Genomic DNA, 15,315 nt, shown 5'->3' on the forward strand with positions numbered 1-15,315 from the left:
TTAATGGCAGCCATTATGGGGAAAATTTGGTACTATCGGGCTTGTGGAACATTCTACATAGCATGGTTGCTGCAAAACTATGAGGGGGAGAGATAGATGTTGTAGAATACATACCCGTCTTATCCCTTTTGATCTTGCCTTCGTTTTTTGTCCAGGTCTGTGTGATGTCTGCTAGGTCTTCATTCTCCTTAGAAAATTTCTCGAGGAACTATTTATTGTAGAGATTTTTTGGCTTTGATAGATTGTACATAAGCCGCAGGTTGTCTGGTGAAAAAGATCCCATAACCTCCTACCTGCTATTCTTGAATTCTCTATTCGAGACATCCACCTGATCAATTATCAACTTAACCATATATGTATATGGAATTATCTTTGTCTTGCGGCAATGCGATGCAAAAATGAGCATGTTGTGTCGAAGAAGGAGGCGTTAGAGGAAACATGACCATCCGCTCTAGCCTTTGTTACCATAGGCCTTGGTTTCTCCTCTTCTAATAAATCATACATGGCCTCCCATGTTGAGGTTCCTCCGTCTTTGTTGCATGTAGTGTCAGAGAATAGAGGGACCATTTCTTATTTTTCAGACGTGTCTGCCTTTCCTCTTTTTTCCATTGCTCCCAATGACTCTTGCTGTGGATTGTTCCTGAAAATGGAGCAAAGAAAAAGCTATCATATAGACACAACTAAAAATGAACATAAGAATGAATGATACAGATGACTTTGAAAAGGTGACAAGAAAGGAGTTTTTATTAAACGCAAGTGAGAAGATATCGTATCACGTCGAACAAATTTTCAAATGTAAATGCCATTAACCCGTACTAAATGCCCACTAATGGTTCCTTATCCCTAGAATTATTGCTCATTAATGTTTTTCATCGTAAGTAGGGAAAGAAACTTATTAGGGTGGCAAGATTTTTAACTGCAAAAATTCTGATTTTGTGATTTGCGATGCAATATCGCAGATCACATTATCACATTTCGTGTGTGTGCTTCTTTCACATTCCTTTGGTTTTTGCGAAATGCGAAATGTGGGGCGTTCTTTATTAGTTTTAAAAGCATAGCTTATTTGATAGGATTTTCTTTGTAAAGCCCTTTTCGTTGCGCAACGGACTTGAGTTTTTTTTATAACATAGTTGGCGACTGGGTTCGAGTTTCCATTGCATATCGAAATATTGCATGTTTGGTAAGGTTTTAGATCTTTCTTAAGGGTTTCCAATGCGATGCAATAAGGGTGAATGTGTCATCGCAATGTCGCATATCGCATGGTTAAAGATACTTTGCGAGGGTGCACCCTTTGTAAGTGGCGATACGTGATGTGGGCCTCATTTTAATAAGAAATGTTTTAGGACTTAGTTCAGTTGAAAAAGCCTAATAGTTTCGAGGTTAAGCGCGGTAATCCATTTTGATCGCTTTTTGCGAGTTTTGGTCGTTAATGGGGCTTTTGACACGCTTGATCATGTGATATGCGAAAAGGCGAGCATTTGCTGGCTTTTCAAAGGGTTGCATCTTGATATCTTGCTTTATTCCAAAAATAACAAGAAAATGCTAAAATGCTGAATTTATTTTTGGGAAGGATTTTTTAAGGGACCCCATTTATTAATAGAATATTAGCTATTAAATTAACAAATGGGGGGGTTGTTGAATAGCACAACAATTGGCGATTCATTGGAAGAAACAATTATCTCTGATAGTTTTTTGAAATTTCTAAAAACTTCCAAAATAAAGGTAGTTTAGAAAATAAAAATACATGAAATATAATATAAGTAACATTACTTTGAATAATAAAAACAATATCTACCTAACTATCATCCTTTTGATCATCCTTTTCAATATGAAAGTTTCTTTGTCTACATCAGTCATTACTTGGTTTTAAAAATAAGAACAAGGGGACTCTCACAAATCATCTTTTAGGTGTACTCAGTTGTCATTGGTACAACCTCTGCTGCCAGCAGGTGTCCATAGTCTCGACAGGGTTACATTTTAATAAACAATGATTCAATATCCCATCTAGAAAAGAATGCAATCCTTAAAGATAAGTTCAGATCTATATACTTGTTATTCTTTTCATTCTTTTCTAAACAATTCTATTTTCTTTAAAATTTTCATTTTACTCCTTAAAGGCCATTGTCTTGGTTTGGTGACTAGAATTGACAATGCCATTCACTGGTTGTAACTTAGCTTAACAAGCTGGCTCTTGATGAGACCCCTTGTCTTTTGATTGATACAATCTCAAGCCATTACCCTGTTTTGATATGCAGTATTGGTAATGTCAGCTAGTTATTTCCCTATGATCATGGTAAGCTAGCTCTTGATGAGACCTCTTATCCTTTAAGTTTAAGCATATTTTAGAATTACACTCTAAAGAATGAAAGCTTACTAGATGGGGAGAATCATTGACTCCTTAAGAGTTTCTAGATGACAATTGTAGAGTTAAAGATGCTTTTCCGGATGGTAGAGCAAAGGTTTCTTTATAAAGTTGAGGTTTAGCAAAGGACAAATAATTTCGGCAGAGAACAAGAAATTTCAGAGTAAAAGAACTTAACCTATGTTTCAAATGTGAAAGTCATCTTCTTAACCATCTCTACTTATACAAGCGAAAAGTCAAAATATAAAAGAGACTATTATTTGTAAAGACAAAAGTAAATGCTACTCAACTTTTATTTCTCCTAAAAAGTAAAGGCAATAATATACAAGGAATAGAAGAGGTCATCTTCTATGAAAAATATTTCTTTAGGATCTGCCCATTAACAGGTAGAGATTCTCTCTTGCCTGATAAATCTTGCAATAAAAAGGTTGATGGGCCTATTTGTTCCACAATCTAAAATGAGCCAAGCCACATTCGTTGGAACTTGGTATGCTTACCTTTTTCCTTGTGTGCTTTATCCCATTTCAATACCAGGTCTCTGAGCTGAAAGGATTTTGAACTTACAGAATTTGCATCAAAGGAAGCTTTGACTAACTGTTGATGATGTGCGTGTGTAATTTTGGCCTTTTCCCTTTCTTCTTCGAGCTGAAGGATTTGTAGTTGTCTTGCTTGCATAAAAGAGGAAGGAGTTTCTTCAATAAATTGAAGTAGGGCTAAAGAGGGAATAACTACATTTGTTGGGAGGAAAACTTCTTTCCCATAGACCAAATTAAAAGGAGAAGTGCCTATGGAGGCCTTCTGTGTTATTCGATCTGCCCATAGAGCAAATATTAAAGACTTATGCCAGTTTTTCTGACTTTGATCAATGGTTCGTTTAATAATCCTTATGAAATTTTTGTTTATAGATTCGGCTAAGCCATTTCCTCGAGGATAATATTTAGCAACGTATTTAAGTTTAAAGCCTATTTTAAGAGTAATTCTATCATAACATTGCCTAAAAAATAAGATGCATTATCAAACATAAGGGAAGATGGAAGACCAAATCTGGTAATAATAAATTGATCGATGAATTCAATGATGTTTTCAGAATTGGCTACCTTAAGCGGAATTGCTTCCACACATTTTGTGAAGTAATTAGTTGTTGTAAGGATGTATCTATGTTGCTTATAGGAGTGAGGAACACTCTCACCTATTATGTCCAGTCCCCATTGTTCAAATGGTTGTTCAATTTTGATTGGCTGCAACAGTAATGCGGGTTTCCTCTGTCTGCAAGCAACTGTTTGACAAACTTTACATTTCCTTACATAATTGTGTGTGTCCTTGAATAAGGTTGGTCAATAATAGCTAGCATGTAGGATTTTATGTGCAGTTGTGTCCCCTCCAAAATGTCCACCAGCTGGTCCATCATGGAGTTCTTGCAAAACCTTTTTTGCCTCAGATTTTTCAAGACATCTAAGCAAAACAGAACCATAATTTATTCTAAATAACACATTTTTGATGATTTGGTATGGTCTAGATTTTAACCTCAAAGCCCCTTTTCTTTGGTAACTTAGTTGTGTAGGGGCATACCCATGTCTTAAATAAAATATGATATCAACATATATGGATTCAGTGTCATTAAGGCTTACCTTGTATACTTGTATATCATCACCTGGATCTTGTAGCGCTGATAAGTTGAATGCTCCTGCTAACATTCTGCAAAAACCTTGACCTTTTACAATTTTATCTGGTCTGATTTTAATATCATATTCTTGCAGTTCCGTTACCCAATTTGCCCTCTTATCACCTACATCCCTTTGTATTAATAGATTTCTCACCGTTGAGAATGGTACTACTACCTTGGTGTGGGTTTTGAGGAGAAAGGGTATGAAATGATTTATTGATTTGAAAATGACAAAAAATTGTTTTTCAACACATCTGAATAACTGTTCAATTCACCCCCCTGTAAATTGGAGCTAAAGAAAGAAATTTGTGATTCGGTTTTATCATCATTGACCTATGTTAATATAGCTGCATATGATTTCTCAGAAGCAAAAGTATATAAAATGAAATGATTAGAAAAATTTGGAGTTGCTAAAGAGGGAGCATTTATGATTGCTTGTTTAATCCAATCAAAGGCTTCATTCTCTGTATGTCCCCATCTAAAAAGGGAATTTTTCTTAATCATGGTTTGAAGAGGTAAAACAATTTGTGAAAAGTCAGGGACAAATCTTTTGACAAAATTTATTGGACCTAAGAAAGATTACATAGACCTTTTGTTATGAGGTAAAGGAATTTCAAAAATTTCTCTTACTCTATCAGGGTCAATGTGAATCCTTTCTTTGGATACAGTGAATCCAAGGAATTTTCCTTCACTTAAAGCAAAGAAAGATTTCTTGGGATTAAGATAAATTCCATACCTTTGACAACGCTCAAATAGTTATTTTAAATATTTCAGATAATTATTGTGCTTTTTAGTGTATACAGTTATATCATCTAAATAGATTACCACTGATTTGTTTACCAAACCTTTGAAAGCTATGTCCATGGCTCTTTGAAACGTTGCACCAACATTGATTAATCCAAATGGCATCTTTTGATAGGCGTAGGTGCCCCATTTGGTTCTAAATGTAGTCTTTATCTGGTCATCTGGATGTACTAGAATCTGATTATAACTTGAAAATCCATCCAAGAAAGACATTAGTTCTAAGCCTGCAACTGATTGCAATATCTATTCCATAGGAGGCAACAAAAAGTTGTCCTTTTGACAAGCTTTGTTGAGATTGCGGAAATCTATACATATTCGAATATCACCATTCTTTTTCCTGACTGTGACAAGGTTGGAGACCCACCTTGTTATGAAACCAGCTCAAGACAAGATAGAAAAGATAGATCAACGCCTTAGAATTCAGCCTCTTTGAGGGGGAAACCTCCTTTACATTACATAAATGAACAATTCTTGGATGATACAAATGAAAATACCTCCTTTCTATATATAGGAGTCTAAGGGGTCATAACATAATCAGAGCCGACATAACAATAATAATGTAAGGGCACAATAATAACAATAGTGGGCTTCTATGGGGCACAATAGTAACAATATGGGCACTACATGGGTACATCAATATAATAAGTGGGTTATACTAATAACAATAAGGGGTTACACTAGTAGTATAGGGGCCTAACATGCCCCTCTCCTTCAAAAAGCGTTGTCCTCAACGCTTGAGTAGTTCTTGATGCTTTTGTATAAAATTCTTGTCCTCCCATGTGGAATATTCAGCGGGTAAGTTCTTCCACTTGATGAGATACTCTGAAATTGATCGATTTCGTAGCTGTCGGGTTCTTGTTTCTATGACTGCTCCAGGTTCCAATATGATTTTTCCTTCCTCTTTAATTTCTGGCAATATTGTTTGAATTGGGATCTTTTGCAACTTTTGAATAAGTGGCCATACTTCTTCGTCCTTCTTCCATTCATGCCTTGCTTCGTTTATCCAATCTGGTTGGATAATATAAATAGCACAAAACAATGCTTCCACATCCTCATCCTTGAAGAGTCTTCCCATTTGGTAAGGTCACCATTTTTTAAGTGCATGTAGTATTGCCAACATTTCCTTCTCATAAATAGCTTTCTTGGGATGTAGCAGTAAAAATACCCAATCACCTACATCAAAACATTTTTCACTACGATGTTGATCTACCTGTTGTTTCATTTGATTTTGCACCGAAGTGGCGTTATCCTTTAAAAGTTGGAAAACTTGTTGTTGATGCTTGATGTGATCTTTCACTGCTTGAACCTTTTTCTTCTTGATATGTCCTTCTATCTCTAGAGTTTGAGGAGTGGTAATTTCTTCCAATCCTTTACAAGATATGGTCAGATTCATTTCTTGATGCTCGATGTGATCTTTCACTTCTTGAACATTTTTCTTCTTTATATGTCCTTCTATCTTGATAGTTTGAGGAGTGGTAATTTTGAACAATGAATTACAAGATATGGTTGGATTCATTTCTTCTTTCTCGATGTGATCTTTCACTTCTTTCACCTTTTTCTTCTTGATACGTCCTTCTATTTTGAGAGTTTGAGGAGTGGTAATTCTTGCCAATGCTTTACAAGATATGGTTTGATTCATTTCTTCTTTCTCTGGGGTGGGGTCCTGGCATATATATTCTTCTTTTGTTGTTTATTGATCCTTTTCTTCCTCCTCTTCATATTCTATGTAAAATAATTTCCTCTCAGCACACTTATGACCTTTAGTGCATTTGCTATCACAATTGTAACAAATCCCTTTTTCTCTTTTTTCTTCCAATTGTTGTGGTGTAACCCTTGTAGGTTGTGGAAGGCTAGGAGAAACAACACTTCCATCTTTATAGTTGTGAGGGGTACGCTTCCTGGTTTCCATAATTTTGCTTTCCACTATGTCACAAAGCCCTTTTACTCTTTCCAATTGTTGTGGTGTTGCTCTAAAGAAGGTGTTGCTCTTTGTATCCTCATAATGTGCTATCATTTCCTCCGTGAAAATTGACCACATAACAAGTTGTTTACGAGAACAAAGCCCTTTGTACCATAAAAATTGATCTGGTTCTAAATATGAAGATGCAATACATACATTTGTAACAGTTGTACACCATGTAGATCAAAATATTGCTCCATCTGAAGTATCCAATTTACCGGATCCTTGCCATCAAACTTCCTCATCTTGCTTTTTCTTGATTTTAGGAGCTCGAACTTGAAACGACTGTAACTTTGTACTTTCGGATCTTTAAGTTCTGAAATTGTGACCTGTAGTAGCCCTCTGCGTCCTCTTTCCAATGCCACTAGTCTGATCCAAATTGGATTCTCCAAGAAAGAGTTATGCACAATCTCCCAAGATGACCTGATTATAGACTAGTTCAGTAGAGCGAACTTGTATGACGTGCCACGAGTCACTGTTTCAACCTTTGGATCTGAAAAATGCATACAAGAAGCTATAGTCCATCCTCTTTCTGTACCTTCTTACAAAATTTCAATCCGATCCCCAGAGAGAAAGTTATGACGATTTTCCCCAGGTCACCTGTTTGGAATGTAATTCAGGAGTCTGCAAAAAGACCAACTTCCTCAAATCATATCTCTGCAAATATCGCGCAAAAAGCTATGAAATTCGGACCCAAGGTTCAGCGTGATTTCTTCTCAAATGGTTTTTTTTGCGACTTCTGAAATGTCACAGAAAAAAGTTATAGCGAAAATGCCACGATGACCTGTTTGGAGTAGCGAAACCCTAGAATCCAAAGCTCTAATACCAAATGTTATGAAACCAGCTCAAGAAAAGATAGAAAAGATATATCAACGCCTTAGAATTCAGCCTCTTCGAGGGGGCAACCTCCTTTACATTACATAAATGAACAATTCTTGGATGATACAAATGAAAAGACCTCCTTTCTATATATAGGAGTCTAAGGGGTCATAACATAATCAGAGCCGACATAACAATAATAATGTAAGGGCACAATAATAACAATAGTGGGCTTCTATGGGGCACAATAGTAACAATATGGGCACTACATGGGTACATCAATATAATAAGTGGGTTATACTAATAACAATAAGGGGTTACACTAGTAGTATAGGGGCCTAACACACCTAGAATGTATGACAGGGAAAATAATCTTGGATTTCAACAATTTATTCAATTCAGATTTAATCTGATTTTCTAAATTGGGATGAATCTTTCTCAATTTCTATTGCACAGGTTTTTCATTAGATGCCATGGGGATGGTATGTTGAATTATATAAGTATCATATGTTTTAATATCTTCATAGTTCCAAGCAAAGACATTCTTATATTTCTTTAACAAATGTACGAAGGATGATTTTTCATCTGATGTAAGATCAAGGCCTAGATTGATATTTTGGGGTTTAAGGTCAGTTCCAAGATTAACTAATTCAAACCTCAAAGTTGAACTCTGAAGTTTTGAGTTGGTGGGTCTATTGAATCTGTCCTTAAGGTCATATAAATATTCCATCTTAATAACAAACTTAGGTATATCATTTGTGGTTGCTTCTTTCTTAAGCTGGCTGTCATGTTGATCTTCATCAATTATCTGGTCATTATTAGAACCTTATGATGTCAAAAATATTATGATATCCGGATCGTTATTAAAGACTCACCAATTGGTGACATTGTCAGGAATAGAATGCCTTAAAATCAATTCAATATAAAAGCGGTCGGGACTGTAATCTCCTGGTGGAATGGGCTTGGAGGCCACATTAGCCAAAAGATCGACGCTTGCATTTTGGAGTCTTGGGATAGGGGAAATATTAAATGCTGTAAAGTGAAAAGTAAGGTCTTGGACTAATGATTAATAATGTTTCAAATGTCCTGACAAATAGTGTATAGTATTTCTTACCTGTTTGATCACAATTTCCGATTCTCCAAACACTTGAAGGTGTTTGATATTAAGGCCAATGGCTTTACACAGGCTTTGAACTAGTGCTTCATATTCAATAGTGTTGTTTGTGAAATCAAATTCAAGTTTGCATGCTAACATAGTTTTTTCCCCTTCTTGGCTGACTAATATGCATCCTGCTCCTGCTCCATCGTTGGATTTAGATCCGTCAAAAAATAGTTTCCAAAATAAAGAGCTAACTACAGGTTTATCTACAAAATTTATACACTTAGAAGTATCTGTTTAAGAAAAGTTTTCAACTTGTGATATAACAAAATTTTCCAAGAAAGGTGAAGTATTTGCATTGAAATTTCCTAGAAATGATTCGACTGAGTAGTTTTTGATGATGTTGTTGCTATACGCAACTGGTTCGTTCTCTCCTTCTAGTTTTGTAACAATATACTTTTGATGTTTTTCGTGATCAACCCTTATTTGATTTGGCTTGCCATTATAAGGAAGCCACATGTGAGACCAGTCAGTTGAAAAATAACCTTGGAGATTTTCTGACCAGTCTCTACTAAGGATTAAGCTGTAGAACTCGGGAATATCAACTACAAGAATGTCAATGACTTAACAAACTTTAGGGTTTGATGAAAGTCTAATGGTAACTTGATTAATTTCCCCTATAACTTTGACTTGGGATCGGTCTAACTGCACAATGCACACAACAAATTTTTGAGGCTGAACATTCAATTTCGCACAAACTGTTCTTGGTAAAATATTAGATGAAGCTCCAGAGTCAACTAAACAATTGTGTAGATTTTTGTTGAAAATTTCAAAAGTCAACAGAAATGGAGGAGTATGGGATTTAGATCTTCCTCCAATTAGAGCAATATCGGTAGGATCGATTCTGTCTAGTGAAGTGTTAGGGGGCCTTCCCATTTCTTGGGCAGCTTGCAAGACTACAATAGCAAGAAGAGGCGAAGTAGGGACTGCTTTGAGTTCTTTAAGCAACAACTTTTGTTGATGTTTCAACTTGCTAAGCTCATGAAAAGTAATGTTTTCCCTAGTCTTTTTCATATCATCCACAATGTTATATTCCATTTCATCAGATATTATTAGGGTTTTAACTGGAGGTGAAGAATTTGATTAAAGAGGAGCGGTTTGGGTAGATTTAGATGGAGATTTCTTACCTGCTGTTTTGTCCTTGGGAGCTGGAGTTGATACCTCTCGCTTTGGATTTGTTTGTGGTAAATCAACAGGGCTTCTACTCAGGGTGCTTCTTGTGTATCCTTCATTGGGAAGGATAAAATCCCACATTCCTTGTAATTAGAACACTTCTTCATCATCTGTTTGTTCTTCAGTTGTTGAGACTTCGTCTTCCTCCATATCTGATTTGACATTTGATATAGTGCTTGGAGGCTTAGGATCAGTGGAGGGATTCCTTTTATATGGTCTAAAAGATTTCTTTAAGGAAGTCTCTGCTACTTGTTTCTTGATATAAACCATTTCATTAGACATGGTTTTGAGGACTTTTTGTAAACCTTCAAGATCAAAAGGATCTTTAGGTGGCTTTTTCTTGGATTCATCCCTAAAAGTCACTTTCTTGGATTTTCGTTCTTCTAAAGCATTTTTCTTATCTAAGGCTAGAATTCATTTTTCTATAGCTATTGCTTCTTTCATTTTTTCTACCAAATTTGGTTTGGCATCTCTATCGACAAAAATAGATGTGTTTGAAGGGAGAGCAAAAATGTAACATTCATTTTGGATTTCATCACTGGGCTTGAATGCCATTGGTATTTTATTCAATAACTTTTTGAAACGAGAATTGAAGTCTTTGATTGGTTCTTTAGGTTTGACTTTCAAATCGGATAGATCATTAAGAAGGGTAGTTGTGGAACTATCATCTCCAAATTTGGTTAGGAACTGCTCTTGAAAGGCATCCCAACTATTAATAGAACCTGGGGATAATGAAAAGTACCATGATCCTACTGATCCTTGTAAGGTATAAGGAAATAATCTTACAACTACATCTTATTCCACTACTTCATTTATAATGCACAACATAAAATTGTTTATGTGTTCCTCAGCTGGTAGGCCATTATCAAGATTGAACTTTGGTAGCCACTTTTCGGGATGGGCTAGAAATTGATATAAAGGTCCTGTCATCCGTACAACTCCTAGATTTTTCCATGGCCTCAAATGGTTTTGAGCCATCGTTGGTGTTTGCGTAGAGGAAGATGTTCCAGTGGTTGAAGGTGATTTGGTAGAGGAGGTTTGTGCTCCAGTACTTGTGTAAATCACGATCTGGAGTTGTGAGGCGAGTGATTGATCTTGTGATGAGACAGATGGAATGAATGAGGATGATTGATGTGATGATGAGAGAACCTCACTATGGGACTCAGATGGTGTCTTCTTAGCTCTCTTACGGCTTGGTAGAGGGAATTCGAATGGGGGGATCCCAATATTTCACTATGTGCTCTAGTCAACCTTTGAGATGAGGGAAACTTAGAAGTAACACTATCTTGGGATAACTTAGATTCTTCTTAAGATATTGAAATCCCCTGTAACTTATGAATCAAAGATTGTACTTTAGGGATTTCTATAGAAGAAGAATGGTCTAGCTTTTTTGGAATTTCAATAGTGGATTCTAAAGGTGTCTTTACAACTTCTCGCTTAGGATTCGGTGATTCGGAATGCGATCGAGAAGTTGGAGGTGAGGGTGAGAGAGTTTTACTCTTAGAGTGGCTTGCTGGTTTGAATTTACTTGCCACTCATAGTTAGGCCCTCCTTCTAGCACCAAAGTGTTGAAGCCTCGAAAATCGTTGCTACAACATGGGAGAAAACCACCCAGTCTAGACCTTGGTTGGCAACTCCTTTTTTGTTTGGTGTAGTGGCTCCGACTGGGGATAATGGGATTAGTTTCCCAAAAGATATTTTGATAGTGTTGATGGGGTGATATATGATATAACGGGGGAATGATTAAGCTAAGTGTAATATAATCTAGTCTATTTAAACACATGCATATATCCTAATTTGAACACTATTAAGCTATAACTATGCGCAGGAATAAAGTAAAGTATGCGATCTACAATAATGTCTTATAACAATTGGTAATAAAGATCATTCAACTGCAATAAGAAGTGAAATCGTTTAACAATAATTGTTTTGGATAAATAGTTAGCCAAAACGATTGTGAAAGATATATCACATATAGAATCGTTCATATATTCAACATAAAATTAAAGCCAACACCATACAAAAGTGCAATAATGCGAACCAAAAATCAAACTTTCATACATAAAACAATTGAAGAAAAGTTATTGCCTGATACATAAATAAAATGGAATCACAAGATAAAATTACCTATATGATAAGTTCTGCTCATGTGTTTTAGCAATATCGATGTAATTCTCGTCAATCCAACATCATCTAAGAGTGAAAAAGTGAAATTTCAGTAGAGCATGCCAGATATTCAAAAGAAAATAAATCTTGTTCCATTCATTCCACTAGAACCTCCTCAAAGGTACAAAAGTGCATGTTTTGAAGAATGTTTCTGATAAAATTTATGGACCCCTCTCTAAATGCATGAGAGGGGTTTAAATACTAAAAATATAGGTCCTAAAATAGATTATTACAAAAATAGCTGAGGAGGTTTAAATGACCTTCCTTAGATTATGCTAAATAAAACTAAAATAAAAATAAAATAAAGTGACTAACTCCTTTGCATTTGATCCTTAAGATCGTAGATATCTGTCATTGGTTTGAGCTGTGTCGGTTGGCCGATCGCAGATTTCAACTGTCTAGTAAATATAGCGTCCGTCAATGCTGGCACCATTTTTTGTGTGGAGGTAGTTAGGCATCGCAAGGTCATCCACTGGCTGTATGGTTTGACTAAGAATTGCCAGTATGCTTCCCAGTTCAGCTTGCTCGTTTGTCTGATCACCTCCTCCCTTTCCTTTGTTGCCTGTCTCCATTGTTGCTCTAGTTGATTGGCATTTGGAAGAAATCCTGGTATAGATTCTGCAACCAGGTTGGCGCCATGTAGATTTTCATTAATGGCTTCAATGATGCTATTTGTTGCTGCTGCTGTGACTGCCATTGCCCTTTCTGCTTGCTTGAGCTGAGAATCCTAGTCTGCAAATATAATTTCTTTATGTGATTCCTCCAGTTTTGGAAAATCAACCTTCCTCCCATCTTCTGATTCTTGCCAGGTGATAAAGTCAGAAATCCTTTGATGGACTTCATCATACTCAAGTCTCATGTCGACGACTTGGCTTGTTAGCTTATCACTTATCTCACAATAAGGACTTATTTACAAGATTTTATGGCATAGAAATTCCTTTTGTTGCATTAGTTGGGAATTAAGGTTAAGTGCTTCTTTTACGAACTGATCGATTTGCAGACTGTCTTTATACTTCTCTGTCATAGCTTGAATCCATGCATCTTTTTCTGCTAGGCTGGCTTGATGTTGTATTTGCATCTGTTCAAACTCCTGCTGAAGCTTGGCTATTTGTAACTCTGCTTGTTGGTTAGATTTTTCTTGCTCTAATTGTTGTTCCAACAACAAGATATTTTGTTCCTTTTCTCTCAGCAGCATTTGGACCTCTGTCACTTTATCAATAGTTTTCGTAGCATAGGCTCCTACAAATTGCAATAGTCTCGTAAGGTTCTCAGATGGGTCCATGGGCGAATCTTTCCAGACAATGTCCATTGGTTCATTGTCGGGAGTGGTAATAGCTGCAACATCTAACTTTCTTTTCTTCCTCTACCTTTTGATGAAAAATTTATGGGTAGGGCTATAAAACACATCTAATGGAGGAATTTCCTCAATTCTCAAAATAATTTCAGAAGTGGGGGTGGCAGGAATGAGCTCCACATCCTAAGTGCCTACAATTTTCTCCACTGTAATTTCTTGAGTTGATTTGTGCTATGGAGTCTGTATCTCAGATGTTTGTTCCTTTGTATGGAGCTTCTTATTAAAATGCTCCCATTCTTTTTCTAAATCAACAACTGGGGGTTTCGCCGACTGAGTGGAAGTAGAGTGAATTTTAGCCTGTTTCTTTGCTGAGGTTTGCTCGGCTACTTTCTCTATGGTTCCGGCTGTGTCCCTTTCAGACTCTCTGTTTTTATTGCCCCCATTTTGAGACTATATCCGTGAGTTCTCTCACTCACGAGTAGACTTCTCCTGGGATTTTGCTTCAGAATTTTCTCTGGAACTTTTCTCTAAGCTTACACTGGGAGTTGGCTCCCTTATTAGTTCAATCTGTAGCAAGTCCAATGGGACCTTTAATAATCTCCTCTCCCTATATTCACGGAAGGCTTCAATATCATCTGGGGAAAAAAGTAGTGATTCCATATGCGTCACTTGTGAAAACATCTCTTTTTGTAGGAAGAGGTCATCGAAGGAATCTTCCTCGTGGGTGAATGGTTTCACTTTTACCATAGTAGTAAGTCTTTGGCGGTGCCATTTATGTCATACTGTCTTCCTGGGAATGTAGTCAATTTCAAAGATTTCATAATCTCTGCTTCCTTGCATGCATGTCCAAAATCATGCAATGCAAACACATCACATTGCAACGAAAATGTAGGCCAAATGGCCTTTTTCTGTTCCTTCAATCCTTTGCTCAGCCCACCTTCCCCTGCTGTTTGGTAGGCTATCTCCCTAGCCATTAACTTGTTGGGGACATAGTATGGGAGGACATGCGGTGAAGAAATGCTCCCAAACACTCTGATATATGTAAATGTCTCCTCCTCAAATCATCTGGCTACAGGTAGGATATCTACTTCAGCTTCTCTAGAAAATCTAGGGGCATTTTGTTGTAGACTTGTTTATGAATAGGCAACATAACTCCTTGACACATTTTGTAAAAATGGGGGCGAAACTGAGACTCCCACATACTCTTATGATATATATGGATAGGAAGCGGGTCTTGTGTGGTCCACTTCTATCCCATGATAGGAAATTTGGAGCCAAAACATATAGCGTCCATTACATAGGCACTCATGAAAAATGGAGGGTAAACCCTTGAAGAGATACTCCTATTTCTCTTATACTCCATTATGGCTTTCACCAAATTATCAAACAAAATTTGGGCCCAATTCATTATTGTTGCATTTACGGCTGCATCTATTAATGGCAGCCATTCTGGGGAAAATTTGGTACTATCAGGCTTGCCGAACATTCTACATAGCATGGCTGCTGCAAAACTATGAGGGGGAGAGATAGATGCTGTAGAATACATACCATCTTATCCTTTTTGATCTTGCCTTCGTTTTCAGTCCAGGTCTACATGACGTCTGCTGGGTCTTCATTCTCCTTAGAAAATTTCTCGAGGAACTGTTTATTGTAGAGATTTTGTGGCTCTGGTAGATTGTACATAAGCTGTAGGTTGTCTGGTGAAAAATATCCCATAACCTCCTGCCTGATATTCTTGAATTCTCTGTCTGAGACGTCCACCTGATCAATTATCCACTTAACCATATCTGTATATGGAATTATCTTCGGCCTTGCGTCTATGCGGTGCAGAAATGAGCATGCTGTCTCGAAGAAGGAGGCGTTGGAGGAAACATGACCATCGGTTGTGGCCTTTGTTACTAAAGGTCTTGGTTTC

The 15,315-nt window shown here is 36.8% G+C and overlaps 1 pseudogene; it reads right to left on the minus strand.

Moving 5' to 3' along the window:
• Positions 1-12,803, minus strand: part of LOC149241136 (protein IQ-DOMAIN 13-like) — a 63,344-nt pseudogene extending 50,541 nt beyond the window's left edge.
• Between the last annotated feature and the right edge of the window lie 2,512 nt (positions 12,804-15,315).

Source organism: Pinus tabuliformis, chromosome 8 (genome assembly GCF_031772625.1).
Source record: "Pinus tabuliformis cultivar Carrire ecotype Pingquan chromosome 8, CPIR1, whole genome shotgun sequence".
NCBI lineage: Eukaryota > Viridiplantae > Streptophyta > Pinopsida > Pinales > Pinaceae > Pinus > Pinus tabuliformis.